Genomic DNA, 23,891 nt, shown 5'->3' with positions numbered 1-23,891 from the left:
TGGAAAAACAGACATGGAACAACAGACTGGTTTCAAATTGGGAAAGGAGTACATCAAGGCTGTATACTGTCACCCTGTTTATTTAACTTATATGCAGAGTACATGATATGAAATGCCGGGCTGGATGAAGCACAACCTGGAATCAAGATTGCCGGGAGAAATATCAATAACCTCAGATGTGCAGATGACACCACCCTTATGGCCCGGAGCAAAGAAGAACTAAAGAGCCTCTTGATGAAAGTGAAAGAGGAGAGTGAAAAAGCTGGCTTAAAACTCAACATTCAAAAACTAAGATCATGGCATACATCTCCATCACTTCATGGCAAATAGATGGGGAAACAATGGAAACAGTGACACACTTTATTTTCTTGGACTCCAAAATCATTGCAAATGTTGAGTGCTGCCATGAAATTAAAAGACGCTTACTCCTTGGAAGAAAAGCTATGACCAACCTAGATGGCATATTAAAGAGCAGAAACATTATTTTTCCAGCAAAGGTCCGTACAGTCAAAGCTATGGTTTTTCCAGTAATCATGTATGGATGTGAGAGTTGGACCATAAAGAAAGCTGAGTGAGTGCTGAAGAATTGATGTTTTTGAACTGCGGTGTTGGAGAAGACTCTTGAGAGTCCCTTGGACTGCAAAGAGATCCAACCAGTCAATCCTAAAGGAAATCAGTCCTGAATAGTCACTGGAAGGACTGATGTTGAAGCTGAAGCTCCAATACTTTGGCCACCTGATGTGAAGAACTGACTCACTGGAAAAGACCCTGATGGTGGGAAAAATTGAAGGCAGGAGAAGAAGGGGGCGACAGAGGATGAGATGGTTGGATGGCATCACTGACATGACAGACATGAGTTTGAGCAAGCTCCAGGAGTTGGTGATGGACAGAGAAGCCTGGCATGCTGTAGTTCATGGAATCACAAAGAGTCAGACACGACTGAGTGACTGAGCTGAACCGATAGCACCAACCTCTATTAGCTGGTATCAGAATTCAACTAAATTACAGAACACACAGCTGGTGTCAGAAAACATGAGACTCATCCATTCTCTAGCCTCTGGCTACATGGCTACTGAACGCTAAGATGCAGTCAGTCTGCTGTGCCCTGCTCTAGGGACTCACCAGGTTCCAGAGACGAGACTGAAAGAGAAACACACACACACACACACAAATGTAAAAATCACCAATCCCACTAGTCATTTTCATAAGCTAAAATGATACTGTGCTAGCTGAATTAATATATTAGAAAAATTAATCTCTTCCTGCTTTCTTAATGGGATTACTAAAAATTTAAAGTTCCCAGGTGGCAAAGTGGTAAAAAACCTGCTTTCCAGTGCAGGAGATACAAGAGACCTGAGTTCCATTCCTGAGGTGGGAAGACCCCCTGGAGGAGGAAATGGTAACCCACTCCAGTATTCTTGCCTGGAAAATCCCATGGACAGAGGAACCTGGTGGGCTACAGTCCATGGGCTCGCAAAGAGTCGGACATGACTGAGCACAGGTATTTAGCTCATGTTTGCGGCTTATATTACAGTTCTAGTGAGTGTGTGTGTGTGTGTGTGTGTGTGTGTGTGTGCATGTGTGTGATGCTATTTTTAAACGCCTTCATTTCTGAAAATTCAGGGTCTGGAATCCTCTGGGCATCTCCAATCTTCACACGTAGAAAGAAAGTGGCTACCAGGATGGGAGGCTCTGAGTAACACAGGGAGGAGGAGCTGACACGGACTCAGTGTTTGGAGGTGATGTGCTGGAACCCCCCAGGCTTGTGGGGCAGTTTCACCCCAACCCCACTCCCCCACCCCTACACACCCCCTACCCCCCAACCCCCCAGTGACAAGCATCCCTGTCTCTTATCACAGGAAAAAGCGCTGGGCTCCTACCAGCAAAGTGACAGAGGAAGACCTCCGATCCCACCTCACCTCCCTGTCTCCCTGTCCACAGGCGGGTGGACTTTTTCTGGAAAAGGACCAGATAAATATCTCAGGCTTTGGGAACTAGTTTGTAAGACAATGACTCAGCCCTGCCTGGAATCAGGAAGAGAACCACAGACCACGTGTAAATGGCCAAGCCCGGGCAGGTCCTAATATGACCACTCACAAGACCAGGTGGGGGAGTGGGTTTGGCACCAGGGCCAGAGTTTGCCAATCCCTGCTCTATGCTGTTAAAAACAAGACCACAGCCCTGAAGTGGAATCACCTAGTGTAAGCCCCACATCACCAAGCGGAGACTTACTACAATTTCCACTCTCCCAGAAACAGAATCTGAACTCAGTCCATCGGGGATTGTGGGACCAGCACTGGTGAGGTCACCTGCCTGGCAGACCCCTGCTGTCCGTCCCCCACAGGAAAGTGACCTTAATAACCAACCCGCTCTGTCCAAATTGACCTGGTCTCTGCTCCCTTCTGCCCATAAAGTTCTTCATCCTGTCCAGTTCCCCAGGACTCCGCTCTGTCTGCTGATGGAAAGCTGCCTGACACATGAATCAGTGAATAAAGCCAATAGGATCATTAACACTCGTTGCTGCTGTTGTTCATCATATCCAGTTCCTTGCGACTCCATGGACTGACACACGCCAGACTCCCCTGTCCTTCACTATCTCCTAAAGTTTGTTCAAACTCATGTCCATTGTGTAGATGATGCCATTATCCAACCATCTCATCCTCTGTCACCCTCTTCTCCTACCCTCAGTCTTTCCCAGCAACAGGGCCTTTTCCAATGAGTCAACTCCTCACATCAGGTGGCCAAAGTACTGGGGCTTCAGCTTCTGTCCTTCCAATGAATATTCAGGGTTGATTTCCTTTAGGGTTGACTGGTTTGATCTTCTTACAGTCCAAGGGACTCTCAAGAGTCTTCTCCAGCAACACAGTTTGACAGCATCAATTCTTTGGCACTCAGCTTTATGATCCAACTTCTACATTTGTACATTTGTACATGACTAAACAGACCTTTGTCAGCAAAATGATGTGTCAGATTTTAAATACACCATCTAGGTTTGCCATAGATCTCCTTCCAAGGAGCAAGTGTCTTTTAATCTCATGGCTGCAGTCACCATCTGCAGTGATTCTGGAGCCCAAGAAATGCAGGGGGGCTGGGTTCAATTCCTGGTCAGGGAACTAGATCCCATACACTGCAACTAAAGAGCTCGTGTGCCATAACAAAGACCTGGCACAGCCAAATAAATAAATGAAAACCATTTTTTTTTAAGAGTTAGTACGTTGCCTTGATTAATAAAAGAAATCCCACAAAAAAGAAGAGTACCAGAAAAGATAAAGTCTCCGAATGTCAGGTCTTACTCAGCATGTGTGTGTTCAACCTGCACTTTCAGATGGTTATCTGTCAGTGTCACAAATCCCCCTGGGGAGACCAGAGCAACTGACCATGGTCATACAGTTCCCAGGGAGGGGGCAGCCAGGAGCTGGAGGCACAGCAGCGTGGCGCCCTTGGGGATGCGGTCCTGGCAGCCCACAGCCCAAGACCTGGGGGTGCATTAGGGATGCAGGTGTCTGCCCCCAACTCACCTGCCCAGCGAAGACACCCAGTCAGCCACCACCAAGGGTCACCGCACGCACGTTCAAGTATAACACACCCACATAGGAAAATGCTCCAGAGAGTCTGCCAGGACTGCACTTGGATAAATTCCCTGTTTACATAGGGATGAGGCAGCCTGCAGGGGCGCAGAGAAGATCAGATCAGACGCAGCAGATGGAACGTTAGGTAAATATCAGTGGTTGTCACTGCCTTGTTCAGGCTTGAGGAAGGTTCCTCCACACCACCCAGCAGCTGGCATTTACAGCTCCATGCTCCAACTCCTTTCCCCAACTATTTCTAATTTTGTAACAAGAAAGTTAAAGTGTTCATTGCACAGTTGTGTCCCACTCTTTGCAATTCCATGAGCTGTAGCCTACAGAATCCTCTGTCCATGGAATTCTTCAGGCAAGAATACTGGAGTATATAGCCATTCCCTTCTTCAGAGGATCTTCCCAACCCAGGATTGAACCCGGGTCTCTGCACTGCAGGCAGATTCTTTCCTGTCTGAGCCACCAGGGAAGCCCAAACTTTTCCCAAACTATTTCTAATTTTATATTTCTTCTAAATATGAGGTCAAAAACTCCAAGGACCATTTTGCTGTAACCCCTGAGAACCAGAAAGTCCAACTCTTTCATGCAAGAGATTTTTAAAAGTCACTGACATTTTCCTGATACCAGAAGTTACTACAAATCCCTAAGTCCCAAATCCACAATCCAAACCAAACACTAGAATAGTAAATCAACACAAATCTCACAACACTACTTAAGCTTTTTTAGATAATAAACTGATATATACCTTCCCACTACAACAATTTAAATAAATTTACAAAAGCAATGATTAGGCTTTTTATTGAATTTAAAATTATTTTTGGATTTTTCTTATAGGTAATGGATTTTATGATATGCACGGGGCGGGGGGGGAATCGAACCCGCATCTCCTGCATTGCACACAGATTCTAGATATGCACTGCATGACTAGAGGGAGTTCCATGAGGCAGTAAAATTAAATTACATTCTACAATGCCCGTGTGGACCGTCTCTGGCCCAAGGCCTGGGTCCCAGCAGTTCCAACATCAGACAAGACAGCACCCAAGACCCACCAGCCTGGCCCCTCCCCCTGCCACAAACCCCATCCCATGTCAGGAGGGGAGGCTCAGGTCCTCCTTCTCAGGATGTTTTGAAATGGTTTTCACTTTATGCAACTGTAGACAATTCTGAAGTATTATTTAAAAGAAGAACTGGAGACGTCGAAACACATGTGTGCGGGCTTAGCTGCATCTGACTCTTTGCAACCCCATGGACCGTAGCCTACCAGGCTCCTCTGTTCATGGGATTCTCCAGGCAAGAATACTGGAATGGGTTGTCATTCCCTTCTCCAGGATATCTTCCCAACCCAGGATCGAACCTGCATCTCCTGCACTGCAGGCAGACTCTTTACCACTGAGTCACTGGGGAAGCCCCTATAGTAACACGTGCTCCTTTATTAATACACTGGCCCAGAGGGTCTGGCAGGTGTAATAAAGGACGATGAGAGCAGCCTGACTCTCAGCCTGTCTGCACCCACCACAAGGTGAGAGAAAAGCCAGTTCTTTCTCAGAAGCCCGTGAACCGAGGTTGTGCTGTGTACAATCCCAATGGAAGGAAACACAATTTCAGCTAATAGCCAGTGAAGATAGAAATGTGAGTTTTTCACCCCAAGGTCATAGGCTTCCTGAAGTCCATCCTGTCTGGGCAGGGCCCCTGGATTAAGAACAACTCTGGAGAACCACTCAGAATGTCACAGGATGTTGTGAACTGGGGCCGTCCGATTCAACAAATTCCTAGATTTCAGACTCAGGTGGGGCTGCAGGGGCACCCATCAGAGCAGAGGCCCCTGTGCTGCTGTAACAGGAGGTGCGGAGGCAGCTGGACCAGCCCCCCGGGGCTGAGGCTCTGCCACCCACCTGCTGCCTGCTTCCGGAATCGGGCAAGGCTTCTTCCACCAAGCGGAAGAGATCACCTTGTGCACCCCTGCTCTTACACAGGAAGGATACTTCCAGCAGACTTGCTAGGAAGAAAACCAAGACCAGCCAGTTCCTTAAATGTTTCCAACGAAGTGGGAGCACTCATGGTCATAATTCCTCTGCGCACAGATGCCGACACTCACAGAAACAACGTCGGTCAAAGCAAAAACTCAGCAAAAGGGTTTAAAAAATGTTCAGAAACCCACAGGTCAAAATGGAAATTGTAAATTATATTTTAACACAGAGGCATGGGATTAAAGAAAATAACGCCCAAAAAGGTCACTGTAGATGCTTATTTGTAGTCAATTTTAATGAACAAAATGCACCAATACAGGTATATTTATGTGAATAAATGTAAGTGACTCTCTCTAATCAGAGTAGCTCTAGGGAGGGCAGAACAGTAAGTAGAGTCCCCACAAGGGGCCTTCCACCACCCCTCCCCAGAATCATACCATCACTAGGGGGCAGGGAAGGGGCAAACAGGAAAGTGAAATAGGTTGCTGCCTTTAACCCTGACCTTTTCTGTACCCAAGAGAAAGGTTATTCCCCTGATCAGCCCTCCCCAAGCCAGCTCCCAGGCCCACACCTGCTGGCATGCACACTTGGAGCTGTGCCAGGGCAACTGGGCAGGTGGTAGGGGCCACCCGAGAGGCTGAGTCCACAGAGGGAGCACACCTGCCCTGGGCTGAGACCTCAGCGGGAGCTCCATCACCACAGAGCACGTCGTCCCTCGGAAGAATGATCTCAGGACCCCATCCCACCAGGGGTCGACCTGAGCACAGGATGGACCCAAAGGACCCAAGAGTTCGTCTCAGAGCACCAAGGATCGGGCGTGTGCTGAAACCAGGAAGATCTGCTGGTTTTTATTTGCCCAAATTGGACAAAGTCCACAGACATTCTGTCACACACACTCTCACTTGCTCTCACACATGTGCAGGGAGCCCAGCCTGGTGCTCTGTGGCGACCTAGAGGGGTGGGGTGGGGGAAGGGAGGGTGCTCAAGAGGGAGGGGATATATGTTTAATTATGGCTGGTTCATATTGTCGTACAGCAGAAACCACTACAACACTGTAAAGCAATTTTCCTCTAATAATAAAAAAGAAAATACCTATTACAATAACATGGGGGGAAAAAAAAAACATTTCAGATGAACTTGGCCTCAAAGACCTCCCTCCTCTGGTCCTGGCTGATATGTCCAGGGCAAGGTTCATGGATGTGACCCCACTTCCTTCCATCGGACCTCCGAGGGCATCAGGCTTCCTTCCCAAGACTTCAATATAGACAGGGAAGTACCCAGTCACCCCTCAGAGGACCCACAGTAGACAGCCTGGCAGACACAACCTCAGCCAGGGGTTCAGGGTCAGTGAGGATAAGCCTCGATGATACCATGCACCCTGACAGGATGCAATAGCCCATAGCCCAGTTCAATCATGAGAAAAACACTGGACAGACCCCAACTGAGGAGCATTCCACAAAACACCTGACTGGTCCTCCTCGACACTGAAAAGGCCATCAGAAGAAGTAAAATCTAGAAACTGTCACAGCCAAGGGAGCCTCAGGACACACCACAAGTAAAAGCAGTGTGGTTTCCACAATGGGATTCTGGTGCACAAGATAACATTAAGGAAAAATTAAGAAAATTCAAAAAAGTATGGACTTTGGTTAACAACAAAGTACCAATCTCGGTTCATGAGTTATAACCAATGTACCAGAGTAATGGAAGATGCTATTTACAGTGGAGATGGGATGGTGGTTGTGGAAACTCTGTACTCTCTTTGGAATTTTTCTATAAATCTAAGTCTTTTCTAAAATTAAAGGTTTATTTTTAAATATATATGTACTGTACATATTATTGGGGAAGGAAGTGGCAACCCACTCCAGTATTCTCGCCCAGAAAATCCCCTGGACAGAGAAGCCTGGCGGACTACAGGCTATGGGGTTGTAAAGAGTCAGACATGACTGAGTGACTAAACAACAGCTATACATACTATATATAATCCATACATACAAAGCGTAACATGAATACTTTTGAACAATTACAAAGTGTCCTTCGGAAAAGTTAATAAAAACTGTACTCAACAGAAGGAGATAAACACACTTACTGATTAGCTTAACACAATAGAATAATTATATGGTTGAATTTCTGTACAAGTATTGTTCTTCAGAGAATACCTTGTGTGTACTTCTATAAATAAAACAATAAATGTACTACAAAGTGTAAAATAATAAATACACAAACTGATAAACAAAAGATCTTGCTCCCTTGAATGAGACTGAAAAAAAATTATTTGGCATGCATTAAATTCTCTCCTATTAAGGTCTCTGAGAGCCAGGAATCAATATTTCCAATCAATTTTTAAAATTGCAACATAAAATGCGTATTGCAAATTAAATTCTCTTTATTCTCAAATTATGTTTATTTAAACAATAAGCATTAATTACAGTGTATCACAAATTAATTACAGTATATCACAAAAACTATTTTACACTAATCTACATCACCAACAGTGAAAGGACCTATAAACGGGTTCAGTGTGAAACAAAAGGACAAATCACTAATTATGACTTGGACTGTTTTGAATGCTAAGGATTCAATTTCCGGATGCTAAACAGACACACAGAAACTGGTCCACCACCTTACTGTCAACAGGGCACAACAATCTGGTACTAGATGCAGCAGAGGTCAACAAATAGAAACACTGCATTTGAAAAAGATAAAAAAAAAATCTATAAGGAAGTAAAATACAGTTTACATTTCAAAAGAAACAAACTAAAGAATCACTTTGAACAGACTATCAGGATAAAAAACAAACCTGCAAAATGCCTGATCCGAGCTGACTTATTACAGTATTCATTACGCATCCAGGCAAAGGAGTTATTTAACTAAATAAATCTTTCCTAGGTTAAAATGTAATGGCATACTGCATTTACAACATTATCAACTTAAAAAAGGGAATTACTAGTATCAGTGGGCTTCCTGACCCCAGCATTCCACTAAAAGCAGCAACAAGTAGTTTTGCTATTTTTTTAGATAAAAGTCTTCAGCAAATAAATCACATGTAAGCAGAGTTTATATAATCTGCAAATTATGGACTAGTTGACTCCAAAACCATCTGTTTATCCTAAGTAAACCGAAAGCATAGCCTCAAGCAGACTCTGGATGACAGCACTATCCTAGGAAGGGTGGATGGAGGGGGGGTGGTCGATGAAGGACGGGGTGCTGACCAGCTACAGCAACCACAGAGCTTTACCACTGGCAAGTGAAACAATCCCTGCTCAGCAGACACCCTATGGTCTCAGGGCTGTCTCACTCCCCCTGAAATATTTGAAGTTTTATTTTTAAAAAAAAATTTTTTTTTAATTTTTTTAATTTTTCTGCTGCGCTTTGAGACATGTGAGGTCTTAGTTCCCCCACCGTTGATTGAACCCACAATCCTTGCAGTGGAAGCATGGAGCCTTAACCACAGGACCACCAGGGAAGTACCTTCCTGGGGTATCTGAAATGAATTCTAACTGGCCTGGAGACTTTGCATGGGTCTTCCTCACACCTCCCACAGAACCCCACACAGAGGCACAACACTCATCTTGGATACACGTTAACTGAGATGAAAGTCAACCATGAAGGGGTAAAGTTACCGGGGCTGGCTGACAAGCTCCCTGAGGGCTGGTCTGTCTGGTCTCCCTGTGTGTTTCTGTAGCTCCTGCCACAGCTCCTCTCCAGCCGCCTCTCAACAACTTAGTGACAACAAACTGAGGCGGGGGGGGGGGGGGGGGGAGGGGGGGGGCGGCGGTAATCTGATCTGAGAGTCAGCTCAGGATGCAGAAGGCAGCTTTGTCCTCAACACGCGTGGTCCTCCAGCCAGATTCACAAAAAGGGAACAGCATCTTCAGTTTACCACGCAGGCTAGCTGCTCTGAAGACCCTTCTTGAAAAAGGAACTGCACAGTTGCAATTCCTAGACAGGGTATGCAGAGGCACAGACACACACACAAAAAAAATCAGAACTAAGCTTCTGCTTCCCAGAACACAAAACAGAGGTGGAGAGGAGTTAGAAATGAGCTGTGCACCTTGGACAAGCTAGCAGTGGGGGGGCGGCTTCCCTGATGGTCCAGTGGTTGAGCATTAGCGGGGACAGGGGTTCAATCCCTGGTGGAGGAACTAAGATCCCACATGCCGAGGGGTACCTAAGCCCATGCAGCACCACAGCTAGGGTCTGTGCAACACACCGAAAGATCCTGAGTCCCACAACTGAGACTCGATGCAGCCAAATAAATTAAAAAAAAAAAAAAAAACTACTAGCAGGTGGAAAAGAGCATGCATACCTCTACTGCTCGCAGGAAGCCAGGTCTTTCAAGTTCACATTTAGACTAGCTATTTATGAAGTTCAAGACGAGGCTGTTTTAACCCAGTCTGTTATAATTGGGCTTCCCAGGTGATGCTAGTGGTAAAGAACCTGCCTGCCAAAGCAGGAGACCTAGGAGACACAGATTTGATCCCTGGGTCGGGAAAATCCCCAGGAAGAGGGCATGGCAACCCACTCCAGTATTCTTGTCTGGAGAATCTCATCCCAAGGACAGAGAAGCCTGGTGGGCTACAGTCCATAGTGTCGGATACCACTAAAGTGATTTGGCACACACTGTTATAATTAAAAGTCAAGAAGTTACTACATTCAGGCAAATGGTTTATTTGAGGAAGGAGGGGATTTCAGTACTGTAAATGCAAAGCCCTACAAAAGTCCTGCATCTGTAGTTCTAGAGCTGGGGCATCACATGACAGCAGGACTCCTGCAGCCAATCCCTATGCCCTGGGCCCCTCACCTTCCCCTCTCCACAGTGGCCAAGTAACAACACTTGCTCCCTCCACCAGTGTCAGAACTGAATGATACAATGACACACAACAATGAGATACACACAATGTTACCCAGCCAGCCAGCACACCACTGCAAAATTTCCAAGCTTGTCCAAAGAGTTATTACCATGACTGTCTAAGAGGTCTTTCCAAAGAGTTACTACGACTCTCTCAGAGGTCTTTCTCGGTGCCCACAAGAATGGGAGGTTAAGGAAAGAAAAGACTGATTGTATTTTTAACCACCTCCACCAAGAAAAGTTCAAAAACGCCCTGCGTGCTGATTCTGTGTTTATCCTGGTAACAGAACAGGAAGAGCGCAGATAAGAGGCGACCAAGCAAAAAGGAAGAGCAAGGCAACAGGAAATGATTTACAGAAAACAGATCAAGATTAAGCCAAGAAAACTTCTAACTGGCCGCCCTCTGGATATCTAGGCTTCTCTGACTTTCTCAAGTCAGGACCCGCTCATAATGAAAAAAAAAAAAAAATGTACACAGAACATCACAGTCCAGACTAGGCAGCTAACAAGCAGCTCTGCCCTGAGCCAGACCCTGAGACTCAGAAACTAACAGCCAAATTATCATTTTCCCCTTCCTTTTCCCTGGATAACGTCTAATTTGTGATATTTTCATTCTCTCTCCCCTGAAGTTTATTTTAGATCTTACAAAAAAGGAAATTAAGCATTCAAAAGCTAACACATGTGACTCGCTCAAAGAGTAGGCTGAAACTAGAACCTAATAACCTTTAGTGATAACAAAATAATTTTTTTTCTATAGACCATCACCAATTGTAAGGATGCTGAGCCTAAGTAAATGGATGTATTTCACCAAACCAAACTCTGAAAATCAATTACTTACTACAAGCAATTGATAGGGACCCCATTACTTTCCTGTTAGTGGATATTCTAAGGAGAATGTGTTGTCACCACAGTTCAGCTAGATTTCCTAATGCGTCCTACAAAATCAGCATTTCATATTTCTATGGTCCAAATGGAAGTAGAAATTTAAAAAACAATGCATGCCCTACTTTCCACCAACCATGATATGCCAGTTAAAAGTTTCTTTTTATATTTAACTACAGAGACGCATAAATACTTTTCAGCTTTCTGTTGTTGCTAAGTCGTGTCTGACTCTTTGCGACCCCATAAACTGCAGTACACCAAGCTTCCCTGTCCTTCATTATCTCCCAGCGTTTGCTCAGATTCATGTCTGTTGAGTCAATGATGCTATCTATCCATCTCTTCTTCTGCCACCCCCTTCTCCTTTTGCCTTCGACTTTCCAAATAGGTATTATTTTTCATGTTTATAAAAATTCCGGGGATGGCGGGATGGGGATGATCTCCAAGAGGGCAACTGTATGAAAGAATACATGGGCCATTAACTGAAAGGTTTAAGCCAAGTACAGCAGTAGTCACTTAAAATAAGGCTGCTGAAATACTGACATCTTTGGATAGTTAACCCTTTGAAGTCGGGACTGTAATGTGCATTGCCAAGATGGGCCAGTATCCCCGGTCTTGACCCACTGGACATCAGGACCACTCTCAAGTCTGGACAACTGGAAAATGTCCCCAAACACTGCCAATTGTCCAGAAGGGCAGAACCAACTCCAGCTGAGAACCACTAATTCATATACAAGAGTAGTGGGTCAGAAAAATCCCGTGGACGGAGGAGCCTGGTGGGCTGCAGTCCATGGGGTCGCTAAAAGTCGGACATGACTGAACGACTTCACTTTCACTTTTCACTTTCATGCACTGGAGAAGGAAATGGCAACCCACTCCAGTGTTCTTGCCTGGAGAATCCCAGGGACAGGGGAGCCAGGTGGGCTGCGGTCTATGGGGTCGCACAGAGTCGGACACGACTGAAGCGACCTGGCAGCAGCAGCAGTAGGTCAAGTCTCAAGTTTCTTTTTTTAATATCAACATTTGAAAAGGTATTTTTAATTTGTATTTGCAAAAGTGAATCACTTATTTCTCCATCCAAACCTAACAGCTAGGAAAATCCAAACACAGATGGGAATTTGCACTATGTCGCACTCTGGGAAGATGCACTATGTTGAAAACATTTTCTGCTCTTGATGATAACAACCCTCTCTGATCTGAGATGTGAAGAAAAAGAGGATCTCCTTCCTCTAGAAAGCAGGGCACCCTTCCCTCCCCTCCCCTCCACTCACCCCTGAGCTTGGGGGTGCAAGGCACAGACAAGTTCAAGCAGCAACAATTAAACACTAGAATCCTCACCTGACATCCTCAACAGAGCCTCAGTTGCACGAAGGCCCCCATCAGCATGACAATGACAACAGCAGAGGGTCTGCTGTCCTTCCCCTACTTTTTTTTTTAAAGAGGCTAATTTCTTTGTGGTCACTTCTGAGTCTTATCTCTTGAACCACATGAAAGAGACCTATGAAGGAGACTCTAAGATGGGAAATGAAGCAGCAGAGATGGCTTAATAAAGGGAGGAGAGCTTGTACGTACAAGCCAGGCTGGTCCACGGAAGGCGGTAACTGTACTAAAGAAAAACCATCTGAGTGCAGGTAAGGAAGGCAGGTGCCTGAAGTCACACCGTCAGGGTGGGGAAGTGAAGTGAAAGTCACTCAGTCGTGTCCCACTCTTTGTGACCCCATGGACTATACAGTCCTTGGAATTCTCCAGGCCAGAATACTGGAGTGGGCAGCCTTTCCCTTCTCCAGGGGATCTTCCCAACCCAGGGATCGAACTCAGGTCTCCTGCATCGCAGGGGGATTCTTTACCAGCTAAGCCACCAGGGACACAAACATGAAATACACAGAAAAGAAACAAAAGAAAGGAAAAGTCTTTTTTTATATCCGTCTTGCTAGATTCTGTTCCTAAATATGTTCCTTAAAAAAAAGCAGTTTGATGAAAACTCACTATTCACCTAGATCCAATGTCCAGAAACTGTTTATAAAGTAACTCCCTGAATCCCTTGGTATTTCTTGGTCTCTTAAAACTACTCAAGCAGCTTGTGGTTTTTAACACCCATGTCTCCAAGCTGATTCCCGTCACTCAGCAACAAAAGAGCGCTTCATCACCAATCCGGCGTGTCCCCGCCCCCAACATACACAGATTTGAAAACAGGGACATGAGCTTTTAAAGAGACTGTCCTTAAAATGAACACAGCTGGTGTTCTAATGAAGCATAATATATATCTTATTAGAAACATTTTTCTAATGAAAAATGAATACTTTCCATCAATCATATTTTATAATTAGTTACATAACTAGTAGGCTATTGATTTGTATAACTTAGGTCTGTATCCAGTGACCTTATTAAACTCTTGTATTAATTCTTAAAAAAAAAAAAACGTCCAACAACAACAAAAACAAACCCAGCTGGAAAGAGGGATAGAGAACTGTTCTTTTCTTCTTTAGCCAGGCTCACAAGTAACATCATTAAAACACCTGTTGACTTGCAGACAACCTTAAATGCTTAGCCAAAACTCACAGGCTACAAAGTAAGGCACATCCTTTAAGGAAGATGGATGCAGATGCTGAAGGGCTTGTCCAAGGAGTCAGCCATTGGCGCCTTACTAAGCATCTCACGCCCATCTCTCCCTCTTGGAAGGTTCCTCCCCAGCTGGCCGCCCCCACCGCAGCTGGGAGAATTATTAAGCTTGTTTAAGTAAATAAATCTTTGCTGCTACTCCTCCTGGAACATGCCACAGGAGCAGCAGCTGGACTGCAAATCTAAGCCTGTGAATTAAGAGCGCCTGCCTGCTTTACAGCCCATTTGAGACCACAGGCTTTCTGACCTGCGAACAACTAAGCGAACACACAAAGAACCAGACTCTCAGTTATACCTCAGTTCCATCTGCCCCGAGGGGAGGCTGCCCAGCACAGAGGGCCACAAGGGTCCTCTGACAACAGAAGGGAAAGTTTAGGATGGTCTGGTACTACAAGCCTCGCCTAAGATGGCAGTCAATGTCAAGGTTCCTACCAAGACCTTGGAACATCAGGCTTCCAAAACTCCAGGGCACCTGAGAACTCATGAGAAAAGCAAATTCTCAGGCACCCCTCACACTCCAGGGGGTGGGTCCAGTCATCTGAATTGGAAGCTTTCTGGGGCGGGGGGGGCGGTGGAACTGCTGAGACCCAGCTCTGAGCTGGGACCATCTGGGGCTCCCTGGCCTGTGGTGCTCAGGAGGCAGGCTGGGGGAGAAGCAGCAAGGCCGGGGATGCTCTCCACTGCACCACCTCCAGAGCACACCTGCCAGGACCACTGGAGCAGCCGAGGTTGCTCGTATGTCCTTCCAGAGTCCAGGGCTGATAAGAGGTCCAGAATGAGTGACACCCAAGCTCCACCCACTGTTGTGATTTTCCATTATGTTTCTCCAATCGTACACCATCATAAGTTTACAGCTCTGTTTATGTCTTTTCTTTTAATGAAGAGATGGTGGCCTGGCTTAGGGGATAAAAGCAAAGACAGGGTGCATTTGAATTCGAGATCTGCTGACCAGCTCTGGAACCTTATGCAGCCTAATCTGCTAGGTCTCTCTAGTCTCATCTCTGAAGAGAAACACAGCAAGCAACCACACTCAACTCCTGTGAGAACTGAATGAGCTAATGTTGTGTGTAACACGGTTAGTACCATCACTACAATGTGTCTGATGTGTCTGTGATAGGGAAGAACCCAATGATCCCTAGAATACTATGATTTTAGGACATCCCTGGTGGCTCAGTGGTGAAGAGTCCACCTGCCAATGCAGGAGACATGGGTTCCCAGCTCTGGTCTGGGAAGATCCCACATGCCTCAGAACAACTAAGCCCATGAGCCACAACTACTGATCCTGTGCTCGAGAGCCCAGGGACTGCAATTACTGAGCCCATGTGCTGCAGCTACTAAGTTCAAGAGCCCTAGAGCCCATGCTTTGCAACAAGAGAAGCTGCCGCAATGAGAAACCCTTGCACCAAAGACAGAGAAAGCTGGAGAAGCAACAAAGACCCAGGACAGCCAAAAATAAATACATAAATAAATATTAAAAAAAAAAAAAACTATGACTTTAGATTCTGTACTTAGAAATTAAGTACCTGACATATATCAGAAGTACACTGAAAACTAACACCCCAAAACAGTTATTTCACATTGAAAATTTAACCTCTAGAATTCAAAATACACTTTAAAACGTTTGTAAAATATACAAGCATTCTGATTATAGGTAAGCAAATCAGGTTCTAGTATTCTAAACTTGCCTGAGTACATGGAATATTACAGTCTTCCTTAGCATGACAGAGATTATACCTTTCCGCTAAAGAATAATAATTACCACGATTATGATTCCAGGTTGCTCTCACTACGTCTTCTTAGCTATCTCAACTTAGGAAAACACAGACTAAATGAAGCTTGAATCATGAAAGTGCACAGACCTGTGCTCTCCCACACAGAGTCACCGGTCTCAAGGGGCCAATAACACCCCAATGTGGGGAGGGAAGAGGCATGCCACGGATGAAGAATGCACACAGGCTTTCACGGCTGCACATGAACAGGAGAATGTGCATCACCTCATTAAGAGGGTTTTACGTTGAACACTGGGAATAAAAGTACTGTGGCTCTACTGGGTAAAAGAATACATAGTGAAAATTAATTTTGCTTGCTTCTTCTTCCATCTTTAATGTGGTTACTGCTGTTACTGTTTATTCACTCATTCATGTCCCACTCTTTGTGATCTCGTGGACTGTCCCAGGCTCCTCTGTCCATGGGATTCTCTAGGCAAGAATACTGGAGTGGGTTGCCATTTCCTTCTCCAGGGGATCTTCCCAACCCAGGGATCCAACCCCTGTCTCCTGTACTGGCAGGCGGATTCTTTCCCACTGAGCCACCTGGCGAGTCCAATGTGGCTACCAGACATTTAAAATCCCATCTGTGACTCACATGTGTATATTTGAAGGGGACAGCACTGCTTTTAACAATTGATTTCTTCAAGGGGTGTTTGCAGGAAATACCCCATGTTTAAAAAGACATAGCATTTTTGGCACCAGCTTCTCCTCCTTCCTTAAGGGTCCAGCACAGTTTTGGGGTACAAAGCTGCTGTGTGTCACGAGGCTGTTATTACAAGAGTAGCAATGAATCAGCCCCGAAATACACAAGTCTTTAAAAACAAGCTGACAATAAACGCTGGTATTCTGTTATCACAACTAGCAGGCTTTCACTCAGTGTGTACAGGGGTGGGAGGTGTACGCAGAGGCTGGGGGAGCAGGGAAGAACCCATGGTGCAGGCCCATGCTGAGCACTGGTGACACCAACCTGAGGGCAATGGAGAGTCAGTTCTGGGACCAAAGCCAGGTTTGGGTACCAGGGCACAGTGATCAGGTGAGTGTGGTAACAGAGGGGTCTGCTAGCGCCAGTGAGAGAGGAGTAAGTACCTCAGGCTCAGATGGAAGAGATCTTCAGAGGTAAAACTGATAACATGTGGGATCTGGGAGGTGAGGGAGAATCCAGGATGACGCAGTGAGGCAATGCTGGGGACATTAACCCAAAGGCAGGCAGGTAAGGAGATAGTACTCACAGCCAAGATGTTCAGACTTTCCGGTGGAAATGAGCGGGGAGATGTCGCATGATTCACTTGAATGACCAAGTGAGTCATGAATGGACAGGTCTGCAGTTGTGGTTACACAGGTAACCACCTGGAACAGCTCAAGCTGGCCCTGGCCAGAAACAGACATGTGATGGGGTGGACATTACCAAACCCGCCTGCACCTGCCTGGTTCCCAGTGAACCCACAGTCACAGGGCAGTCCCAGTGATGCTCCCAGCCGTGGGTTCCATCCACAGGAAACACCTTCGACTCCACACAAAATTCAACACGTGCATATAGCTCCTATTTGATGCTGATCCCAAAACCATGCTGCAGCTGAGCCAACACAGGCTAAGGGGAAATGTCCACAAAGGGCATCGGTCAGGGCTGTCCTCTGTCCTCAAGACCTGAAGCATCTGGTCCTGGCATCCGCCTACCACAGCAGTATGAGGCTTTGTGAGGGAAACTGAGCTGTCACCCCTCCCCTCCTGCCCCAGTGGTATCTTCAAGCACTTGGGAGACAGAAGCCATGAGATGCCCTAAAAATCATCAGCCTGGTTTTGAAGAGTGACTGTCGTGGACAGAACTGTCCCCATACTCAAGTGTTGAAGCCCTCACCACCCAAGTGACTCATCTGGAGACAGAACCTCTGCAGCAACTAAAGTTCAACAAGGTCAGAAGGGTGGGGCCCTAACCCAAGAGGACCAGTGACCTCCTAGGAAGAGGGACAAACACACAGGGCACCTGAGGACACAAAGTGAAGGTGGCCAATGGAGCCTGGAAGAGAGCCTCACCGAGAACCTAGTCTGCCCGCACCTTGATGATCACTTTGCAGCCTCCAGAATGGCAAGAAATCAGCTTCCTTTTGACACTCAGTCTGTGGATCTGTGAGGACAATCTGAGTGGATATGTATATGCTAAACCGGGACAAGCACCCGTCAACACACGAAGACCATCCAGGCCGACAAGGCTCAGACACTGAAACCAGGACATGAGGTCACCTACTGACCCTGCTCCCACCAGCAGCCAGGCAGGGGCCACACACTTGGTCCCATTGGGACCTGCCAGCAGATCCACAGCCTCCCCAGGACCACCTCACCCAGCACCTTTTGAGGTCACCTCCTCCTCCTGAGCAGGACAGGGGGCTCTGTCACCCTGCCACTATCCCTGGGCTCTGGGGTCCTCACACTGACGTCAAGGCCAGAGCCCAGCTCTCCACGTTCTCTTAATACTAAATATGGTGGCGAATGGGAAAGTAATTGGTAAACTGTAATCTATCATCAGAACATCAGTATCTATTATTTTTACCTGACTTTGGCATTTCAGATCTACATTAACCACCGACCAGCAAAAACATCCCACTTTCCAAAACTGTCTCAAAAAGAGAAACTGCAGTATTTCCCTTCTGAGTACACTTGAAGCTTCTTTTCTGAAAAACATGTAAAAACACAAACAGTATAAAAAGAAGTAAAAGGACACTAAATGACCAGCTTCCCCAGTCAGGATAACAAATGCTCTGCCCAGAGTTTCCAGTTCAGGTTAACATGCACAGACACTATTGAAAAGTTCAATATTCAGTCATCCCACCAGGGGGTCATGCAGTTGGGTTTGTTTTTCATCTTGCCTTTTCTCTTTTTTTTTAGTTTTAGGTTCAGGACTATAAATGATTCATTGGACAGAGAACTTCTCAAATAGAGAGGCCACCAAACCAAATCCTCCCATTGTCTGGACCTGGATGCAATGGGGACAAAACCTTATGAACCTAGAGCCTTAATGACTGACAGACTCATAATTCAACATTCACGTGCTCAATCAGTATTTTCTGGAAAGAACACAAAGAATCCACAGGGCCGACTATGACAAATGTCTGTGTGCCTGTTGTTAGGGCAGGGAGAGGGAAGCAGTTATAATTGACAAATGTCAATAACACCTTCAGAAACTGACATACTTTGGGATCCATTCAAAGTGAAATGCAGGAGAAGAAAACAGTCTAATTTTCAAAACAATGCCACTAAAATAGCCTAAAGAAATAAACTATTTTTACTTTGGCTGCATACTTTCAAAACTGTTAAAAGGCTGTCCTGACCTTCTAAGCTGCCTTAACTCAAGCATTTAACAATATCATCATAGTATCACTTTGAGCCTCTGAAAACATGGGGTTTCCATCACTCATTTGAGGAAAGAGAAACCATTTGGAAGTGCCATTTGCCACTCATCTGGATGGGAAAATTAATTTCGTAAGCCTTGGGGTTGAGCTGTGGGGAGTTTCCTGTCCATTTTTGAAAAGTCAGCTTACTAGATTTCCAAACATGGTCCATTGCCCTGCCATGCAGTTCTAGGGAGCAGCCTTCAGTTCCATTCTTCGTGTGGGACAAACACATGTGGCCCTCACCCTCGGCTCAAGCATGCATATCCTGGAGAATTGTGTAACACAGCCTCGTCCAGTTGGAGCAACTGAAGTGACCAAGAAGAGGATCTGGTCATTCAAGACAATCGAGAAGACTTTAGGGTATTTTAAAAGGTTATCCAGGGCTTCCGTGGTGGCTCAGAGGTGAAGAATCTGCCTGCCGATGTAGGAGACACGGGTTTGATCCCTGGTTCAGGAAGATCCTACATGCCGTGGAGCAACTAAGCCCACGTGCCACAACTACTGAGCCTGTGCTCTACAGCCCAGGAGCAGCAACTACTGAGCCCACACACAGTAACTACTGAAGCCTGTGTGCCTAGAACATATGCTCTGCATGCTTCCCATGCTCCGCAACAAGAGGAAGCAGTGGGTGGCAACAGAGACCCAGAGCAATGAAAAATAAATTTTAAAAAAAAGTTATTCAGTTTGTATACACACAAGAAAAATTTTGGGTATGTTTAACATGGATAATAGTGCACTTCTCAAATACCGTGTACATATGATGCATTTGCTGGAAAATCTCAGTCATCGCCTGATGCAAATAACAGAGGCTGGGAAACATCACAGCTTCCAAGAGATGAGGGATGGAGAGACCTGAAGTGCAGGGCATGTGATAAAGAAAACCTCAAAGCCTGACAAGTGAGCACTGCTACTTGAAATCACCTTAATTGGGCCCCACCTTAAGTGAGGAAAGAAGGTGCTGGGTCAGTCTGTTCTCTGGACACAGTTCACCACCCAACTTCATCCCATGTTCCAGGACCAATCCCGTAGCGTGTCTAGAGAGCAGCTGAGAAGCTTGGAGCCCAGATGAGGCCTCTTTGTTACCATCAGCTTACTACTGCTCTAAGTTTCCAATTTCAGCCTCAGCTAGCTCAGCCAGAGGACCGCTAAGATCTGGCCACTTTCTTCAATCAATGCTGCTGCTACTGCTGCTAAGTCCCCTCAGTTGTGTCCGACTCTGTCCGACCCCATAGACGGCAGCCTCCCAGGTTCCTCTGTCCCTGGGATTCTCCAGGCAAGAGTACTGGAGTGGGTTGCCATTGCCTTCTCCATCAATCAATACTACATCTAATCAACCTGGAGAGGAGAAACATCAATGTAGGATTTTCCCTCCGGGTCACTGCTTCAGAATCATGGTTAACACCTACGTCTGGGGAAATCCCTGTTCCAACCATCTAAAAACCTACATGGCCAGCTCAGTCTCCCAACTGAACCCAGTTCATCTCCTCTGGCTCACAACTGCCCTCCTATTTATTAAACCCTTGGCCCTGGCTCCATTCCTGTTATTAATTTACCCGTTTATTAATATCTGGGGACACCGGGTAAGTGAATTACGGGCAGTGTTTGGAAACAAAGTTTAGGTCTGCTGTGATAACTCAAAACACCCAGATTGATTTCATTTTCAGTCGCTTTTAGCCTTGAAAAGCCCTGTTGCTAATGATACCTGATGCAGAGGAACAAAACACGCCCCAAATTACTCTCATTCCTGCCAAATCCCTTCTGCGAAGCCAAGTAGGAAGCCGGGCCGGGACCAGGCGGGGACTCCCCTACTTTTGGGTTCCCCACCCCCAGGCCACACTCCGTAGCCTCTTGGGGGTTCACTTTCTTTGGGGTCAAGGGCAGGAGTGGGCCTGCGTGGGCCCAGCGCTGAGGCCTGCTCATCCCCTGCGCAGACCCAAACTTGCCAGGCTCAGCCCCAAACCTGTTGGCAAAATAAACAAAGGCAAACACAGGGGACCCGACCTGGCCTGAGTGCCAGAGGCAGCCCCGCGCCGGCTCCCGCTTTGTCCCCACGCGGACGAGCTGCCAGTGAGCCCAGAGCCCCGGCACGCGCGCAGCCCTCTCAGGGCGACCGCCACGGTCCACACGCGAAAGCGCTTTGCAATCACGCCCCCAACTCGCTCCACGCCGAATGCGCTCACGAGGGAGTTACCGTCTACGCCTACAATCACACACCGAATTCTTACAGAACCGCTGGGTGGTTCGATCGCCCAGAATAAGCTACCAGGGCAGCGCGATCGTGAGAAACTTTGTTTCCGGGGCCGGCGATCCCTGGCCGGACGCGGAGCCCGGCACGAAGCGCCCCGGGCCGCGGGAAGCCTCCCGGAAGCCAAGTGACAGCAGCTCCGCGCGGGGTCGCCAACAGTCCCGATCCCAGAAGTTGTGCGGGCCGCGGTCGCCTCCCGGTCCTGCCTGCGCGGGGCCGGCGATCCACGCGGTCCTTACCGGCTGGGAGCCCGGCCTCCCCGGTCCCCGCTCCGGGACCACCGCGCAGGCCTGCCCCGCCCGCCCGACCTGGGGAGGGGGCGAGCCGGAGGTGCGGGCAGCCGCGAGGCCAGGCCGCGCAAGGGACCCGGCCCCCAGCCCCGGCTCCGACCCGGCGCGCCCCGCCCCAGCTGCCCCGCAACTCCGCGAGCCGCCCAAGTTGGCGGCCTCCGCCCCACCCCAGCCCCCGGGCCCAGACCCCCGGGCCCCAGCCCCGGCCCCCGCTTACCTCGCGCGCCGCTCGCCGAGGCCGGGGCAGCGGCGCGGGTCCCGGGCGGCGGCCGCCCTGCGCCCGCCCAGGCGCCGCTCTTTGTCTGCTCCGCTCGCTCCTCCCGCCGCTCGGCCGACGCTCCGGCCCGGGCGGACCCCGCGGGCCCGGCCGACCCCCGCCGCCGAGCCCCGCGCCCGCCGGCCCGCTCGGCTCCGGCCTCGCTCCCGCCGCGGCGCCCCCGCCCCTCCCGGCTGCGCCCGCCGCGCGCCCTTCCTCCTCCTCCTCCTCGTCCTCCTCCGCTCCGCCCAGTGACGCCGCCGGGGCCGCCCAGGCCCGCGCGCCCGCCGCCCGGGACCCACCTGGGCGCGCACGGCGGCCCGCTCGGGCGGCGCCGGGACTGGCTCGAGGCTCAAACGCGGGCGCCGCCCGGCCCGGAGGACCCTGCGCGGGGCCGGGCCGGGCCGTGCCGGGCGCCGAGGGGAGGGGAGGCCCGGCTCCGACCCTGCGCTCCCGGGAGCGAATAGGAAGACGGGAGAGGCGAGAACGGCAGCAATCCGGCCTCGAAGGACCGGCGGGTGGTCTGTCCATCCCCTTTTTGTTTGATTTTCTTATCGGGACGCCCTGGGGCTTGGCCACCGCCCCCTCTCCCGGAAGCCTTCCCACGGCACCCTCGGCGGAGCAGGCCTGCGGTCCATCAGAAAAGTGACTTACAGAAAAATGTCACTTCCTCTGTGTAGTTGCTTCTGGGCATTTTTATTTATTTGCCTCGTATCTATTTACTTTCCCAACCAGACACTTTTTGACTCCCTCGTTATCGTCGGAAGCAGTTCTTAAAAGCAGAAGAGGAAACCACGATGTTTGTGCCCGCCTCTGTGTCCAGCTCGAACCCTCCCACGGGGCGAAATACTGGATGGAACTGCAGGAATGTAGGTCCCAGGAGTTGTCACTGGTGGTGGGACTGTCCGGCCAAATGGCCACATGCTTACCTGTAAACACACTTGGAAGATTGAAACCCAAGAGGAGGAGCAAGACACAGGTTCCTTAAACACATGTATCCAGATGCCTGTCATCCATCTCCCCCCACGTGGCTTCCCGAAAAGAAATCCTACTATTCAAATGATTCTGATATCCTGGTGGAATAGCCCGGATCCGTGTTAATGAGGGTCTTCCTTAGGCTTCTGGCCTCTCAAGCAATCATAGTTTACCCCAGGTGACAAGGTGATGTCACTGAATGAATGCCTCTTCCCCAACACAAGTACCCGAGGAGGGTCCCTGGAGCCAGTATAGCTTTGAAGTCCCAGTTGAGTGTTTGACTGCTTCTTCAACTGTGGAACAAGGGTTTCTTACCCTATCTAAAATCTATCCAACATGGAGATAATATTTGCCCAGCTCCTCTGGAAGTGCCTGGCATGCTTCCAGGCGGTAAGAAGCACTCAGTGGCCAGTGGCTGGAGGGGATCAGGGCACTGAGCCACCATCAGTCCAAGGTCAGGGTGTCAGAGACAGCCACCTGTTCTACATCCTTGAGAAAGAAGCTCCCTCAGTCTGTCGTTTTGTGAAAACTTTGTTTTCCTAAGAAGGAAAGCAGAGTTTATAGTAAATGGTCTGGCCCAGTTCTAAATTAGTTTACTCAAAATAGGTATAACAACATTGACCCAGTTTTCTGCTACTCCTCTGCTTTGTAACCTTCACTGAATCGAGAGTTGAACTCCTCTTCCTTCTCTGGGTCTTTGTAAACTCACCAAGATTCTCTGTCTGAAACCCAGCATCTCTTTCTCGGTCTTTATTGCATGCAGTTTTCTGTGCACATAGTATTTCTGCTGTTTCCTGAAATGCAGTCATCTATCTGTTCATTTATCTAACATCACTACCTTTCTGACTTGCCAACGTCTGTCCTTATCTGGCATGTTCTCCCAACCTCCAACAGTCATATACCCAAATCAAACCTTGGCCCGTTTGTTTTCATTAATACATACCTTTCTTTTTAGAGAGGCTCGATCATTTTTTGTATATTTCCGGTCTGATGTTCGGGGAATAACTCTCAAACCTGCAGCCTTAGGGAGCTCCCAGCTCATCTGCCATCCCTCTAGGCAACTCACCATCTCTTGAGT

General features: G+C 47.9%; 1 protein-coding gene across 9 annotated transcripts in view; it reads right to left on the bottom strand.

Annotated features, from left to right (window-relative positions):
* The window catches only part of NCK2 (NCK adaptor protein 2), a 114,979-nt gene extending 92,605 nt beyond the window's left edge, over positions 1-22,374 (bottom strand). For 4 of the 9 annotated variants that reach the window (XM_088841383.1, XM_088841382.1, XM_088841381.1 and 1 more), the window contains exon 1: positions 21,800-22,038. The gene's annotated coding sequence lies outside the window, so the exon portion shown is untranslated. Of the gene's footprint in view, positions 1-21,799; positions 22,039-22,140 lie in introns of those variants that run through there. The other 5 variants (XM_088841380.1, XM_055399196.2, XM_055399195.2 and 2 more) reach the window with 3 other exon arrangements.
* Between the last annotated feature and the right edge of the window lie 1,517 nt (positions 22,375-23,891).

Source organism: Moschus berezovskii, chromosome 11 (assembly GCF_049115385.1).
Source record: "Moschus berezovskii isolate FMDL1 chromosome 11, NW_MosBer_1.0, whole genome shotgun sequence".
NCBI classification, from domain to species: Eukaryota; Metazoa; Chordata; class Mammalia; order Artiodactyla; family Moschidae; genus Moschus; species Moschus berezovskii.
Note: the sequence above shows the minus strand (reverse complement) of the source record. Positions and strands in the feature narration are given on the sequence as shown.